Below are 18,514 nucleotides of genomic sequence, written 5' to 3' on the forward strand. Positions count from 1 at the left end.
CTATAGTGTGCTAAGACTTGGGTTGTGCTTAATATTTGTGGTAGCTGTCCATTTCAGAAGTCATTCATTCTCCCAATGACCTTGATTTTTGTCCTTCTTAACTTTGAACTTCCCTAAGTACTTCTTTTCTAAGAGAGGCTGTATCTTACTTCTTTTCAGCTATAATTCACTACTTTTATACTGGAGCCCTACTTACATGGTTGTAAACTGCGGAAAAAAGTTGTAATTTTCTGATTACATCTCAGTCTTTTAGTGGGCTTATGTCTTGGGACCTTATACTTTTCTTAAAATTAATCTGCTTGAGGTGGGGCCTGGTGGCTTATGCCTGTAATCCCAGCAACTTGGGAGGCCAGGGTGGGTGGATCACCTGAGATTGGGAATTCGAGACCAACTTGAACAACATAGAGAAACCCCATCTCTACTAAAAATACAAAAGTAGCTGAGCTTGGTGGCAGATACCTGTAATCCCAGTTACTCAGGAGACTGAGGCAGGAGAATCACTTGAACCCAGGAGGCAGAGTTTGCAGTGAGCTGAGATCACACCATCGCACTCTAGCCTGGGCAACAAAAGTGAAACAAACAAACAAAAAAGAAACAAAATAATCTGCTTGAAAGGTCACCCTTTACTCATTTGCTAAAGAAAGGCATTTCTTATTAATTCTTAGTCTAGGCATTGCTATCTATGTAATAGGTATTATCACGCCAGTCAACTAAACAGAATGTCATAACACATTGACATTAGTACTGAAAAACCATGTGATCATTGCTACTAAACAAATTTGTGTATAAGAAGAGTGGTTTCCAACTCTTTTCTTAGGACAAATTTGAGATAAAATACCCGATCAAATTAATTAACAAAACACAGATTCTATTTTTGAGGATTTTTACTTTTAAATCAGTAAGTGTTCCAGTAATGTGGGGCATTGTTATAACACAACATACTCTTTTCTGTTTTACTTACTTATATGAAGAAATTTTCTCAGGGGTTATGATAATAAAGTTAAAAAGTAAGAATAGAACTAATGCCAAATTTCTTTTTCAACAAATGAGTAATATTCACTAAGAGATGCATAAACTAAATTATCAAAGACTTATTCTTTTAATTAAGATGCATTTTGAAAAACATTTGTTTGTATTTAATAATTGGTTAGGCAGGCTATAAGTGCTTATTCAAATAAAGTACCTAAAACTAAGAATTATTATAATTTAATCCAGAAAGTAGATTATTTTAGTACTTGACTCATAATTACATGAATTTAAAAAATATATGTGTAGCTATGCATATATTAATGCATAAACATATATATATATATATACACACACATATACTCACAAACATACATGTATTTATATGCCATCTTATTGAACGTTGCAGAGATTGCATTTTTTACAAGCTGGAGGTTTGTGGTGACCCTGCATTGAACAGTTTTGACAGTGCCATATTTCCAAGAGTATGTGCTTCACTTAACTGGCAGGGGAGATAGAGCTATCGTGAAGGTGGTTTTCCCAGCGTGAGGTTTATCTGTTGCACAACAAATGTGCTCACTTTGTGTCTTTGTGTTGCCTTTTGGTCATTCTTACAGCATTTCAAACCTTTTTCATTCTTTTTGTATCTATTATGGTGATCTGTGATTAATGATTTTGGACACTACCATTGATGAAAGTCAGAATTACAAATATAGATTAAAGATGTGAATCTGCTTTATTTGCAATTTCTAGAATCAGGAAATGCTTCATTCTATAAAACAGAACAAATGTTCCAATGAGCTGAGCAGGAGAGGTTGTCTTTATAGATAGAAAAGTGCTTAAAAAAGCAGAAGCAGAGAACAGAATGTATAGTTACTTTGGACAGAACAATAACAACATAAATTATTAGTTAGCATCCAGTTACCTCAGGCTATCTTTTTTATGTGAATAAGAATTAAAGCAGAGAGAACTTCATTGTCATGCCAACTGAAGACTTCATACCGGTCAGTTTGGGAAAACTGGTGGTTATATCTCTCTCCTAATATCTGGGAAGGTCGGATAACAACTTAGTTTAGGTTTGATGACATGAAACTTTAGCATAAGTGACCCCATTTTAATTTTTAATCTGGTCTGCTGGACCTAGTACAGGAGTTTAGTCCAAAACAACAGCCTTCTATAATTTTTGTTTAAGACTCTTCTAGTAGTTCTCAGGCACCATGCAGCATTCCTATACAAAACTGCAAGCTTAATTGACAAATGCGTGTGTTCTGACTGTTCCTCTTAGTAAGAAAGCTTAGTGAGAAAGGCATGTTGAAAGCTGAGACCAGCTGAAAGCTCAGGCCTCTTACATCGGTTAGCCAAGTTGAGAATGCAAAGGGTAAGTTATTGGAGGAAATTAAAAGTGCAACATCGGTGAACACATGAATGATAAGGAAATAAACAACCTGATTGCTAATTGGGAGAATGTGGTCTGGATAGCACATCAAACCTGCCAAAACATTCTCCTAAGCCAAAGCATAACTCAGAGCAAAGCCCTAGCTCCCTTCAATGAATTCTATAAGGGTTAAAAGAGATGAGGAAACAGCAGAAGGAAAGCTTAAGGCTAGCAGAGGCAGGTTCATGATATTTCAGGAGAAATAAGCTGTCTCCATAAAATAAAAGTGCAAGATGAAGCAAGTATATTTGTAGAAGGTACAGTAAATTCATCTAGCTAGAATCATTGATGAAGGTGGCTACACTAAGTAACAGATTTTCAATGTAGACAAAACAACCTTATATTGGAAGAAATGTCATCTGGGACTTTCATAGCTAGAGAGGAGAAGTCAGTGCTTGGCTTCAAAGAGGATGATTGTCTTATCAGGGGCTAATGGGACTGGAGCTTTGAGTTAAATTCAATGCTCATTTATCATTCCATAAAACCCAGGGCCCTTAAGAATTATGCTTAATTTACTTGGTCTGTGTTCTATAAATGGAACAACAAAGCCAAGATGGCAGCATATCTGTTTACAGCACGGTTCACTGAATATTTAATGCCCATTTTTGACTTACTGCCCAGAAAAAAAAAAAAAAAAAAAGATTGTTTCAAAAGCTTGACAAGTCACCTGGTCACCCAAGAACTCTGATGAAGATGTACAAAAAGATTATTCTTTCCATGACTGCTAACAAAACCGCCATCCTGCCACCCATGAATCAAGGAATATTTTAAATGTCAAGTCTTATTTTTTAAGAAATACATCTCATAGGCTATAGCATTCATAGATAGTGCCTCCTCTAATGGATCTAGGCATCAACTGAAAACCTGTTGGAAAGAATTCACCATTCTAGATGCCATTAAGAACACTCATAATTCATGGGAGGGGGTCAAAATAACCACATTAACTGGAGTTTGGAAGAAGTTGATTCCAACTCTCATGGATAAGTTTGATTGATTCAAGACTTCTGTGGAGGAAGTAACTGCAGGTAGTGGGAAAATAGCAAGAGAACTAGAATTAGAAGTGAAGCCAAAGATGTGACTGACTTGGGGCAATTTCATGATAAAACTTGAATGGATAAGGATTGCTTCTTATGGGTGAGCAAAGAAAGTGGTATTTTGTAATGGAAGATACTCCCAGTGAAGACACTGTGAATATTGTTGAAATGACAACAGAAGATTTAGAATATTACATAAACTTAGTAAAAGATCATACAGTTTGTAAATTATTTAAATCGTAGTTATGCAAAATATTTGAAGCCACTGGAACCAATGGTAGGAGAAGGACATACATCACGAACGAAGATGGCAGCCATGAAGTAAGACATAGTTGCTGAAGAAATGAGGCATTTAATTTTGTCAGAAGAAGAGTGATAGGTATAAACTTGTGGTAATAGAAAGAGCATAGAGACTATAAGGAGATTCAATAATAAGTTGGAAAGTATGCTGGAAATGTCTGGTAATGAGACGGAAAAATTGGTCATGCAGAATCATGGAATTACATTAACATTAAATTAAAAACTTTTGGTTTGATTTCTGAATAAGTTAATAACTACAGGAAGTTTCCGAGTTTGAAAGTAAGGAGTTATATACACTTTATATTCTATAGGATTATATATTTAAATGCATGTTATGTTTATATCATATTAATAACTACATTGTTAGAAATGGTGTGACAATGAAAGTATAATAGTGTGATTAGAACTTAGGCTGGTGCAAAAGTAATTGTGGGTTTTGCACAAACCTAATATTAGTTTCTAGCATAATTGAAACGTGTGCATCTTTATCCTACTTGTAAGAAAGTGCCAGGACCAGCTTTATGTTACATAGGTTAAAAGGGAAGACAGCATTTTTATTTTCAAGTGATCATTTCATTATAACCTTCAAGGTCATCTTCTGTCAGTTTTACACAAGACACATATGATACAGAAATAGTGATGGATGGGATTAAATATTTAGGGATATACATCATAAAAAAGGAAAGTTGAAGAGAAGTAAAGATATTAAAAGTAACATGGATTACTATAAGTAATAGTGAATTTCAAACATTGTAATAACCGAATCCTCAGGACTACCAGCCTTTACATATGGAAGTTAGCCTCACAGACTGTTCGAATCTACATTTTTACTTGTATCTATCACATTCCTTATGGCATTTTCCATCACACATGTTTCTATAATACAGACTTGCTAACACTGAATGTGTTTAACCTAGTGTTTAATGCAAGTTAAATTTACTAACTATATTATGATATAGAAAATTGTATATTATCATAATTCATCATGATAGTTTTTTACCCAAGACATAGGTCACTGAGATGGAAAATGCAAGTTGCATTAGGTTGTCTAAGTTGTGGAATAAGGATGATGGCAGTCAAAGAGATATTACCTTAATGATCTTACATGTCAGATACAGTTAACAATTTTTGACTAGCTTTGGACAAAGCTCCTTATCAGTATAATTGCTATTTTTTAAACTCAAACATATAAGATCACCATGCTATAAGAAAATCACATTTGGCATTATGGTTGTAGGTGGAGACCCACTCATAGATTTACTTCAATTTACTTGATATGCCAGTGTTTAGTTTTGTTGAGCCAAAATATTTCTTTAAACATATCTACAGAGGAGTGATTTCAGCCAGATGGATGGAATCAAATAGTTCTAGGCCCTCTTAAGCAGAGGTATTAAAATTAAAAAATAAATAAATAAAACCAGAACCATTAAAATAAAATGAAATTAAAAACTAGAGACTAGCTAAAATAACTTTATAGGAGCTCAGAAACACAGTCAAAGGTCTACAACCAACAAGCAAATGTCCAATCAAGAAAAAGCCACATTCAAAACAACAGGAAAACTCATGCTGTTTTTGTTAGCCCTAACCCAAATGCATCCCCAGCTCAGAGCAGTGAGGTCTCAGGCACTAGCTCCCAGTTCCCTCCCTATATTTCTTGAAACAATATTTTCTATGTAGAACTTTTGTTAATAATGAGTTGTCATTTCAAATGACTTATAATATGGGTTTTCTTTTAACAAGTTGACAACTTGAAGAAAACTTGAAATACTTTGTTACTTTGGGAGCCTTAAGTTAGATAAATTGATATGAATATGAAGAAAGATGAGGATATCATGATGGGTATAAAGAGATGTCACTTTTTAAAATATACTGCAGATATATAAAACTAACAATAGAGAAAGAAATTTGAAGAAAATTTGGGCTTTAAAATTCTCAATAATTTACTTAAGCAGGTTTAGAAGACGTTAATTCACTTAAAGTCTAAACAATTAAACGTTCATTTTTTGCCTTGGTTCCTTTCGCTATAACTTTCATTTAATTTCATTTACTACTTAAAAGCAGGGAAATCATAAGTAGATGACATATTGAGACTATATCAGAATTGATATATGTTATATTTATTTCCACTTAATTACAGTGTTGACTTAAACTTCTTGAACCTTTTTTCCTCTTCTAGTCCTTTTTTTTCTTTTTTTACTGGAGTTTCCTATTTCCTGCATACACTTCAAGGCACAACTGCTACTAGAAACTCAGGTGAAGGCCATGTGAGAGGGCACGTATTTAAAAATCTATCTTTAGTTCAGAAATAATGCCCTCTTCACAGGGCATTACCCTCACCATTTTTACTTTTCATTCCATTATAGTGGCTTTGTAAATAGAACCTTACAGGAAAGTCCTGGCCTCATTGTTGATTTATGTTATACACTGCAAAAGTTACAAACTTAGTTTTGTATTTCTTATGTTAAACATATAATGTCCAGCAATTTATGTATCATATAATTTCATTGCAGTTCTTAAGGTATCGAAACATGAACCAAAAATCAGTATCGAAACATGAACCAAAAATCAAGATGATTTTGGACATGTGGGTAGGACTATAAAAATACTTTAGGCTGGCCGGGCACAGTGGCTCAAGCTTGTAATCCCAGCACTTTGGGAGGCCGAGGTGGGTGGATCACGAGGTCAACAGATCGAAATCATCCTGGTCAACATGGTGAAACCCCGTCTCTACTAAAAGTACAAAAAAAATTAGCTGGGCATGGTGGCGCGTGCCTGTAATCCCAGCTACTCAGGAGGCTGAGGCAGGAGAATTGCCTGAACCCAGGAGGCAGAGGTTGCGGTGAGCTGAGATTGCGCCATTGCACTCCAGCCTGGGTAACAAAAGCAAAACTCCATCACAAAAAAAAAAAAAAAAAAAAAACCAAACACTTTAGGCTTTGTAGCACCTGCATAAGTGAAGATAATACTTAACTTGAATTCCGTGGAATTCTTTAAATAGAGGCATCTTGGTGCATTTGCTTAGAAACACCTTCCTGTGGTTTCTTTTTTAACAATCTTTAGCCCCTCTGCCAGTTTCTAAACTATCCGTTAGGTCTATTCACTGTTTTTTACAAGGAACTAGTATTTGTTTCCCTACTAAATCAAAACAAATTTTCATTTCCCATGTATATTAAAAAATTTAAACATAAACATTTTATTTTTGGTATTTACGGATGTTAATGCATTTGCATCTAAAATGTTTAGAGTTAAACATTGCTAATAATATGGCAATGGTGGAATACCAAGGGCTAATGATCTTTTTTCCTTTTTTTTAATATAAGCAAAATTATCAAACTATCTGTAGCATTTGATTCTTCCAAATTTCATTTTCCTTTTATTCACAGTTTAAGGCCCATCTGTGGATTCAGGCTTTTGCCTAACAAATATGGGAAAGAGGCAGGTGTGAATCCATAGATTGGAAACTCAGAGAGGAAAAGATTGATGTGCTGATTTGTTTTTGTATACCTGCCCAAAAGCTGAGGGATGAGTGTAATCTAAGGATCATAAATAATAGACACCCTCGTCAGCTGGAGTGGGAAAGGAAATGGTGGCAATCTCCATCAGAGGGAGGAGAACCAGCTGTTGCTGCTACCTCTGAACAGAATCAGAGGAGAGCTCTTTCCAAACCATCCAAGGAAAGCTGGGAAGGACAATGAGTGCCTCTTTCACAAAAAAAGTTAGCTTCCTAAGTCAAACAAAATCAAAAGTTTCTACGTGCATGGCAAAAAAAAAAAAAAAAAAAAAAAAAAACCTTTTGATTTTGTTTTATAGTACAAGGGAAAATAGATTTCTGACAAATTCATCCATACCTCTCCCAGTCTCCTATAAGAGGTTTAATGATTCTCTCATGTTTTCTTCTTTTCCAGAGGCAAGGGATTCCGAAACCAAGCTTCCTTCTTCTTTCCAGGACAGTTATTGACAAATTATTCATAGTCACATATAGATTATTCAATAAGCACTAATGAAAATTTGTTTTAATCACTTGGGTTTTTTAGTTTAATCATCACGACTACCAAATAATAAAAATATTTCTAGAATTGCAAAAATAATGTGTTTAATTGGTGTTTACATAACTCTTAAAATTTTTTGCATATATATTTTTCACTGTTTTATCATTACAACCAATATTGGACATTGGTAAGGTATGTATTATAACCAGTTAACAGCAAATCAAGAGGAAATAGAAGGCAAAATTGTATGAGTAATTACTGAAAGAGTGTATGTCAAATGTTACCTGGGTCTCCTAAGATTGTTAGTATTTTCATATCCTGTTTCACATTGCTTAATATAATACAGTGTATAAAATCTATGCTTAGCATTCATTCCTTTTATTATAGCCTGTCATTTTCTCTTACAAATGACAATGAGTCTCACCTTTATCCTTTCAGATAATTAAAGATGCCTCAGAAAAGATGTCTATACTATGATTTAGACTCACATTTACATATTCGTAAACACTGCATTGAGAAGTGGTAACTTGTTTTTGCTTTCAAATGAAATTCAATTTCCATGTTGACTCTGTACAAACACTTGAAATGCATTAACAATGTATTAACTTGTATTGAAACACATATTTCTACATATTTCAGATCAACAACTAAAATTGGTCACTTTTGAACAACCAATGAAGAATGTTGCAATCAAAAAGTACTTGTCATAATGCTTCACCAAAGTAAATGCATCATGTTAAGATAACATTAGCCATGAGACTTGGTTTCAACTCATTAGCAACATGTCAAGAATATGGAGGGAAATAGAAAATCAAATACACATTTGGATCAAAAGAGAGTTATATCTTTGAAAGTCATACAACTTTAAAAGGGAATGTTGATCTATTTTTATGGTTTGTCTTTGCTGTGTAATCTTCTTGAAAGTCAGATGTCATTTATAAAATAATAAAATAACCAAGAATTATTTATTAGAGAGACATAAATATCCTTTGTTTCTAAATATTTCAAGCACAGAGCAATATATATTAGTGGTTCAAAGAATTTATCAGTTGTTACAAGTGATTGCTATATGTTTATTTATTTAGCACAAAGCACATTTTTCCTATATAGTGCTTTGATTTCATGAATCATACAGAAACTTCTGTGACATAGTATACTGCTAAATTAATGTTTTGATTTAGTGAATTTTGAAAACATTCTTTTTAAAATTAAAATAGCATATAACCACTCTAACTTTGGATTGAACTAAGATTTGGTTTCAAGTAAAGTCAACTAAGTTCACATGTTTTAAATATATTTAAAATTATTAAGTTGTTTTGGAATAGGTAATATACACACAGATAAATTGAAGTTCAATCTACAAGGTTTTCATCTGTTGAAAAGTAAATATTCCAGTGGTCTCTTTTCCCTTGGGACCCAAATTTTCATAGTTGTTACTATAGGTGTATAAATTGTTGAGAGTTGCTTGTGTATGAATCCAGCAATTGTCATTCATGTTTACCTTTCCTCTTTCCATCCCAGATGCTATATACATCATAGACTTTGTTCTGCAAGTTGCTTTTTCATGTGGTATCATATTTGGGAGTAGGTTTCACCTCCCTGGCAACTGTGACACTTAATTTTTGTCTATTTAATTGTTATTATTTTATTTGTTTCACAGTATTCTATCAAATGAACATAAACATCATCAAACCAGTTTTCTGTTAATGAATATAAATTTGTTCATAATATCCTACTACTACAAATATATTTCAATTAAGAGCATTATAAAAATCTATTTTTACATTTGTGCCCATGGGCTCGATGCTATGTGTAAAATAATGCCTACAATTGAATTGATAAATCAATTCAAGTTATAATTAATTGTAATTATAATTATGACAAGTTGTAACCTGGATAGTTATTAAATAATTACTTGGACAAAAATGTACAGGCAAGTTCCTTTCCCCATATACTGAGCCATCACAATATTATCTCACTTAACTTAGAGTTTATATCAAATTTTAACATTATCTCATTTCTAGTGAAAAATATATCTCATGATTTTATTTTGCAAATAATTTATCAGTTAAAATTAGGATATTTTAATTTCTTTAAAAGTTATTTGTATTTAGTTTTCCTAGGATCTGTCAGATAAGTCTCCAGTCATTTTTAAAATATTTTATGTGTATTTAATTTTTAATTTTCATGGATAGGTAATAGCTGTATGTTTTTATGAAGTGAATGTGATATTTTGATACAAGCATACAATGTTTAATAATCAAATTAGGGTACTTTCTATATCTATCACTTAAAACATTTATCACTTTTTGAGTTGAGAACATTCAAAATCCACTCCTGGCACGGTGGCTCACGCCTATAATCCCAGCACTTTGGGAGGCCGAGGTGGGTGGATCACGAGGTCAACAGATCGAGACCATCCTGGTCAACATGGTGAAACCCCGTCTCTACTAAAAATACAAAAAATTAGCTGGGCATGGTGGCGCGTGCCTGTAATCCCAGCTACTCGGGAGGCTGAGACAGGAGAATTGCCTGAACCCAGGAGGCAGAGGTTGCAGTGAGCCGAGATCGCACCATTGCACTCCAGCCTGGGTAACAAGAGTGAAACTCTGCCTTAAAAAAAAAAATAGACAATAAATTATTACTAACTGTAGTCACCCTATGTTGCTACCAAACACTGGAACTTATTCCATCTGCTTGTATTTTTGTACCTATTCACCAGTTTATCTTTAGTCCTTCAACCCTTCTACCCTTTCAAGCATCTGGTAACCCTCATTCCACTCTCTACCGCCATGGGATTAACTTTTTTGGCTCCCACATATAAGTGAAAACATGCAATATTTGTCTTTTGATGCCTGCATCACCTTCATGAAAAAAGTAGAAAGATTTCAAATAAAAGTTCTAACAATGCACCTTAAAGAACTAGAAATGAAAGAAAAAAACAAACCCAAAATTGGTAGAAGGAAAGAAATAATAAAGATCAGAGAAGAACTAAATGAAATGGAGAATAACAGAAAACTTGAAATAAATCTGCATATTTATACCTGACTAATTTTTGAACAGCTGCTGTGAGCATACATTGGCAAAAGGAAACTGTCTTCAATAAATGGTATTGTGGAAACAAGATATCCATATACTGAAGAATAAAAATATACCTCTGTTTCTCACCATATACAAAAGTTAAATCAAAGGAGATTAAAGATTTAAACAAAAAACCTGAAATTATAAAACTACTAGAAGAAAGCATGAGAAACATTTCAGGACATTGGTCTAGGCAAATACTTTATGGTTAAGGTGGTCAAAAGTGCAGGCAACAAAAACATAAAGAGGTGAATGGGATATTACAGCTTCTGCACAGCAACAAAACTATCAACGCAATAAAAAGAAAGCGCAAGGAATGGGGAAACATATTTTTAAACTATTCATCCAACAAGAAACTAATATCTAGAATATACTAGAAACTCAAACAACAGCAAAGATATAATCTCATTCAAAAGTTTTGGAAAAGTTTCTGAGTAAATATTTCTCAAAAGAAGACATGCCATTGGACAACAGGTATATAAGAAATGCTCAACATTGCTCATCATCAGGGCAATGCAAATCCAAACCAATATGAGATAGATGATCCTGGCTAGAATCGCTACTATGAATTAAGACAAAAAAGTAACAAATTCTGGCAAGGATATAGAGAAAACAGAAGTTTTACGCTGTTGGTGGGAATGTAAAGATAGCCATTATTGAAAACAGCATGTGATATGGTTCAGCATGAGATATGGTTCAGCTCTGTGTTCTCACCCAAATCTACCTTGAATTGTAACCACCATAATCCCCATGCGTCAAAGACAGTACCAGGCGGAGGTAATTGTATCATAGGGGGAGTCTTCCCAAGCTTTTCTCATGATAGTTAGAGAGTCTCACAAGATCTGATGGTTTTATAAGTGTCTGGCATTTCCCCTGCTTGCACTCACTCTATTCTGACAGCCTGTGAAGAAGGTGCCTGCTTCTCCTTTGCCTTCTGCAGTGATTTTAAGTTTCCCGAGGCCTCCACAGCAATGTGGAACTGTGAGTCAATTTAACCTCTTTCCTTTTAAAATTACCTATTCTCAGATACTTCTTCATAGTAGCAGGAGAATGGACTAATACAGCATGATTTCTCAAAAAATTAAAAATAGAACTACCATGCAGTCCAGCAATCTCACTATTAGATATTTACCCAAAGGAAACAAAATATATATATCAAGGAGATATCTCTACCTCCAAGTCTACTGCAGCACTATGCACAATAGCAAAGATATAAAATCAACCTAAGTGTTCACCAATAGATAAATGGATTTTAAAAATGTGGTATATATCTTCAATGAAATACTGTTCTATTATAAAAAGAAATAGGCCGGGCGTGGTGGCTCACTCCTGTAATCCCAGCACTTTGGGAGGCCAAGGAGGGTGGATCACAAGGTCAAGAGATTGAGACCATCCTGGTCAACATGGTGAAACCCCATCTCTACTAAAAATACAAAAAAAAAAATTAGCTGGGCATGGTGGCACGTGCCTGCAAACCCAGCCACTCAGGAGGCTAAGGCAGGAGAATTGCCTGAACCCAGGAGGTGGAGGTTGCGGTGAGCCGAGATCGCGCCTTTGCACTCCAGCCTGGATAACAAGAGCGAAACTCCGTCTCAAAAAAAAAAAGAAAGAAGAAAGGAAGGAAGGGAGGGAGGGAGGGAGGGAGGGAGGGAGGGAGGGAAGAAAGTCCTGTCATTGGAAGCAACATGGATGGAACTGGAGGTCATTATGTTAAGTGAAATAAGCCAGGTGCAGAGGGACAAATGTCTCCTGTTCTCACTCACATGCAGGAACTAAAAAAATTGTTCTCATAGAGGTAGAGAGTAGAATGATGGTTACCACAGTCAGGGAAAGGCGGTGGTGAGGGAGATGAAGAGAGGTTGGTTAATGGGTACTAACATGCAGTCCTGTAGAAGAAAGACATTCTAGTGTTCAATAGTACAGTTAGTTTAGTAACTAAGAATGATTTATTGTATATTCCAGAATAGCTAGAACAGTTTAAATCTTCCCAACACAAATAAATGATAAATTATTGAAGTGAACATAAATCCTAAATACTCTGATTTGATCATTACACGTTTTGTGCATATATCAAAATATCACATATGCCTCATATTTATGTACAATTATTTATCAATAAAAAAAGAGAAAATTATGAGGGTCTTGCACACAAAATCAGGAAACTTCAGGGGCCTAAAAAATTGAAAAGATATTGATACTAAAAAAGAAGTTATCAGATGTATACACTAAAATCCAAGAGAAGCTGCTGTCAAATTATGAGAAAGAACAAAATAAGACAGTTTGATGTGGCAAAATAAACACTAAATAAGTAGGATTTTAATTGATTAGCAATAACCAAGTTAATTACAGAAAAGAAAAAGTAATTCAATTATCATACCAATAAAATTATCTAGCAATAAATGTTAACACAAAATACTTAAGATTTATATTTTAAAAATTGTAAAACATACAGAACAACAATTTCTCATTAAATGGTGTTCTCTCTCAGATAATAAATTTTAATCACTATTTCAACAGATTTATTAGAAATGAAACAAGTAAAGTCATATTCTTCTGGGAAAAGTAGACACATGATTAGCAAAGGTATTTGGAAAAAAAACAACAACAAAAAGAACTGTGCCAAATAGCCAAAATTATTATACAGTTACATTTATTAAAAGCATGTTTATTTGCTAGGACTGGATGTGGTGGCTCACGCTTGTAATTCCAGCACTTTGGGAGGCCAAGGCAGGCAGATCACTTGAGGTTAGGAGTTTGAGACCAGCTTAGCCAACATGGTGAAACATCACTTCTACTAAAAATGCAAAAGTTAGCCAGGCATTGGGCTCATACCTATAATCCCAGCAACATGGGGAGACTGATGCATGAGAATCACTTGAACGTGGGAGGCATAGATTGCCATGAGCCAAGATCATGCCACCACACTCCAGCCTTGGCGATAGAGCAAGAATCCACATCAAATAAATAAATATATATATATGTATATATATATAATGTCTAAATTATATATATAAATAAATATATGCATTTGCTAGTATGAACCAATAGAATAAAATATAAGAAAGTTTGAAAAATTGATATGACTACATTATCATAAAAATAGTAATTCAAAAAATGGGTAGAAAGTTAGAATAATCTGTAAGATAGTATTTTTATTCATATTGATTAGACTACATATGATTATGAATGTTTGTTAAGGAAGAACTAATTTCCCTTATCCCTTAGGTTTAATTATTTTATTATTTTATCAGTCTTTAGATTTTTTTGCTTTGCTTATTTTGTAAAACAGAACATCTTTGCTGAAAAATGTCCATTTTACTATTGATAAATAAAAAAATAAATGAAACATCCTATTATAATAAATAAAAGAACTAAGATTTTAATTATTATATTATGAAACTTTTGTGAAGTATAAAAGTATCAAAGTGATCTTTCAAAACAGATCACTCAATTGTTCTATTTTATATCATAACATTTTAAGTTGTATGGCTATTTAATTACTTTTTCCTTTTTTGAGACAGGGTCTTATTCTGTTGCCCAGGCTGGAGTGCAGTGGTGCTGTATTGGCTCACTGCATCTTCCACCTCCTGGGCTCAAGCGATCCTCTTGCCTCAACCGCCTAAGTAGCTGGAACCACAGGCTCACAGCATCATACCCGGCTAATTTTTGCATGTTTTTTGTAGAGATGGACTTTTGCCATATTGGCCAGTCTGGTCTTGAACTTGTGAACTCAAGTCATCTGTCTGCCTTACCTTCCCAAATTTCTGGGATTACAGGCGTGAGTCATGGTGCCAGACTGCTATTTTAATTATTAAATACTGAGTTTATAATGCAATTAAATCCTCTATTTTTAAAATGAACATTAACATTCATCATCTAATATAATAACTTTAAGAATAATTTTCAATATGTTAATACCAAGCTGAATTAAATATATAATATTCTGCATCTTTTTAAAATATCACAGTAGCAGCCTCCCTCTGTGGCAAGTTTAGACTTCTGCATGACTGTTAAAAGTAGAAAAGACAAAGATAAAAGAAAAATGACAGGTTAAATGTTTATTTTCTTATCTGAATCTCATAAAAATTTTAGTTTTGATTATTCCACTCATGTGTGTCATTAAATGATGTGCCTTATGTAAAAAATGAACATGAAAAGCAACTTTTACTGTAAATGACTATGAATCACACAAAATTTGAAAAGCTCACGGAGGAAAAACTTTCTTTACCTCTTTAGAAGGGAATAATTATTAGAGAAATTATTCTTAGTTTGGTGCCTGTTGAAATAACTTCTAACGAATTTCTGTGTTTATCCATTTTTGTGGGAATAAGAATGCAAACAGATATTGCTTATTTTGAAAAAGAGTTTTAGCCTTATATTATCTTTCCTGAGTAGATACTGTGGTAGTATCACATTTTAGCCCTAAAAACAGGGTTGCATTAAAGTTAAAATAAAAATTTACAAGTAAAACTTAAAAATTGTTATATTGTAATGGTGACAACTCCAAAAATGACTACTAGAAGAAAATAATCTCAACAAAAGCAACAATTATATTAAATTTTTAATGTAAATATTATTTCCCAAAGCTTCCTCAAATTTTAAACAAATAGATGGACAAAAGATATATTTAAATCTCTATACTAGTTATAAATTTTTTGTTCTCAAGATGAACTGATAGGTTCCTCATAAACATTGTTTGCAAGGCAAATTATACTCTCTGTAACACTCTCCAAATAATGTAGAGAAAAACTCAAAAAAGAATGACAGTAGATTTTAGGGATATTAATCTAAAATCAAACAATTATTAGTGAATTGAGAAATCAAGGTTTTCTTTTCAGATGAAAAAATATTGTGTATTTTAATATTATATATTCATCAGGATAAATGCTGTCCTTTCTAATATAAATTTATAAAATATTAAAATGGGTGAAACATCTTACATAAAATATATATCATTCTAGAAGATTCTCTCATGGTCCTTTCCAGAAATAATAACAATTCTGCTTTCTAACACTATAAATTAAATTTTGTCTAGTGTCAAACTTTGTATGAGTGGACTTATTTGATAATAACATACTTGGCTTTTTCCTTTAATATATTGCCTGTGAGAATCATTCCTGCTTTTGCATTTTTCATTAATAGGTTTTATTGATTTAATAACTAAACAAATTTTTTTAAAGTGGGTGAAACAGAATTGGAAGAATATGGATTACATGAATAAATATGCTGATAATAGACCAACCATTAAATTTCATGTATTATTTTATGAATAAAAATAATTAATAGAATGATCTTGATTGCTGACAAGTAAAAACAACTAAGTCAAACCAGCAGAAATCCAATTATCTAGGATGTTGAGGTTGACTAATTTGTTACAGTATTCCAGTGGTCTCCTATGACAGAATTTCTCTTTTGGTGGGACTCTAATATCTATCTACGGCTAGTCTTTATTGCCCACAAAAAAACTTTACCAAATGCTCTCTATTCAATTCTTATGACATTCTGTACATACCAGCCCAAGTGGAATACTTCGCCAAGGTTAAGTCTAACATGAAGTCTATGAGATGAACTCAAAACGATTTGAGTCTTGATCTTAGTTCCTTATTTAGATAAAATAAGTTTTACTAGGTTGTCAGGTGTAGAGGAAGCAAATGAGAGTAAACAAACTAATTTAGTAGCTTACTAAATTGTCTGCTCCAGAAAATACGGAGGTCTGTCATTTCTCCTGTGAATTCAGTTCATAGACCCAGCAGTGATAAATAAGTCAAAACATGTCACAAAAGAAAACAGATTTCTATACAAGTTTTCACTGTCCATTTTGCTCAATCTTCTTTAATTTGGGTCAGATCTGAAAAAAAGATTTTAGACTGTGAGGAGTTTGGGTATAAGAGTAGAGAGCTCACATATTCTTGACTTAAATTTAGGCTTAGTTTTGATTTTAGTTGTGACCAGATGAAAAGAGTCCTTTTATTTTCACTACCTATGTTTGGGGGTCCGGCACATCTGCCAGGGGGCTTCTGTCCAGCAGAGAGCCTCGGCCCCACTCAAGTGTTCTTAACCTGGAAGAGGGAGTGCGCAGAAGAAAAGATAGATAGAGAGCAGGGTCTGGAGGACTGCCAGGCAATGCTGGAGCAAGAAGTGCCAAGACAGCAAGTTTTTTTGTGCAAACTACAGGTTATATACCTTTCAGTGTTTGAGGAGTGACGTACATTCCATTGTATCTTGAAATAAAATCAAAAGCAAAAAATCACAAGAAAAGGGGTACAGAAAGTATGACTCTTAATCAAAGGGTGTACAGCAAAGGGACAATAAAGTTTGCAAAAAGGGGGTCATAAATCTAAACATGTGTTTTTCTAAAATCAGTTAAGCAAGCAAGATTGTTAACAAGGTATAGCTGGACCTTTCCAAATGTCATTCTAACCTTGCCTATTCATATAGAATCATATGAAAACAATATGACTGAGTTAGCAGAGGTAAACAAAGTCATACAGTTATTGTGCAGAGAAGGAACTAGGAGGCACACAATGTCTACCCATACAATGTCTCATTAGACCACAAGGCCTGAGCTCAGCCATTTTGTTGCAAATGTCAAAGGCAAAGATTGATGTTTATAAAATCAGTGCAACCAGACTTCCTCCTTTCCCTTAGCTCAACAGCCTCCAGGAGAGGAGAAACGTGTATGGGCTCAAGCTCAAGATGGCGAGGGTCCTGTCAAGGGCACTTCACAGGAGTGATCTCCACAGAGAGACTAAACACTAATTTATCCTGAATTATTACTCAGTTCATAAAGTGCTGTCTCATTCTCACCGTACCTATTCCACTGATTATTTTTGGTCCTCCTCTTCCATACTAAGCTGTTTTCAGTTAGGGTTGAATTTTATAAACCACGCCAACTCCATGGGTCATCACTGTGTGTGAATGATAGAATTTGTTTATAAGCTGCTTCAGACATAGAAAAAATCTTCTGAATTCTAATTTTACCCAATAATTGTAATATTTTGGGGGGCTTCTATGATAACCATATCTACAATAAGCATAAAAGGTTCAGCATTTCCCATACTGAGAAGTCTCACTGGATAGTGACAACTTGTTCTAACAAAAATCAAGGGTAACTTTTACATTATTAGGCAGAATTAAGTTAGGTCAAGCATGGAAAAATAATAAATTCTACACAAGTTATAAAAATAAAAGACTTCGTAATTTAGCTCTTTAATGGTTACACTGAATTTAACTTTTATAGAGGGGAATTATGTCCAATAGATTTGTGCATACACGAAATGAATTGGCTGGACTTTGGGCATTGCATAGACAGTCCTGCGCTTTTGCTTTTAATCACACCACTTTTTCAATTGCTGAGGTATCATGACCTTAGCTCTGAATGTGAATTCCAGTTTTACAAAAATAAAAAGTAGTAAAATCTTGCCTTTCAATAGCATATAAAATGTGTCAATGTGTTAAGATTCAGCTTTTTGGGAACCTGGCACTTTTGTGTTGTTTAAGTCAAACCTATCGAGATATAATTTTTATGCAACAAAAAGTACCAATTTGGTGTGCAATTTATTCAATTTTGACAGACGTGTATAACCACCAGTAAAAGTCTCTAGAAACCTTTCCCTTTTTGGGTAATTACTCCCTATCCCCGGTTCTAAAGAATTCTATATGCTCTTCATCAGAACTAACTGAAACTTATTTCAGAACTTACTCCAGAA

Source organism: Callithrix jacchus, chromosome 3 (assembly GCF_049354715.1).
Source record: "Callithrix jacchus isolate 240 chromosome 3, calJac240_pri, whole genome shotgun sequence".
Taxonomy (NCBI): domain Eukaryota; kingdom Metazoa; phylum Chordata; class Mammalia; order Primates; family Cebidae; genus Callithrix; species Callithrix jacchus.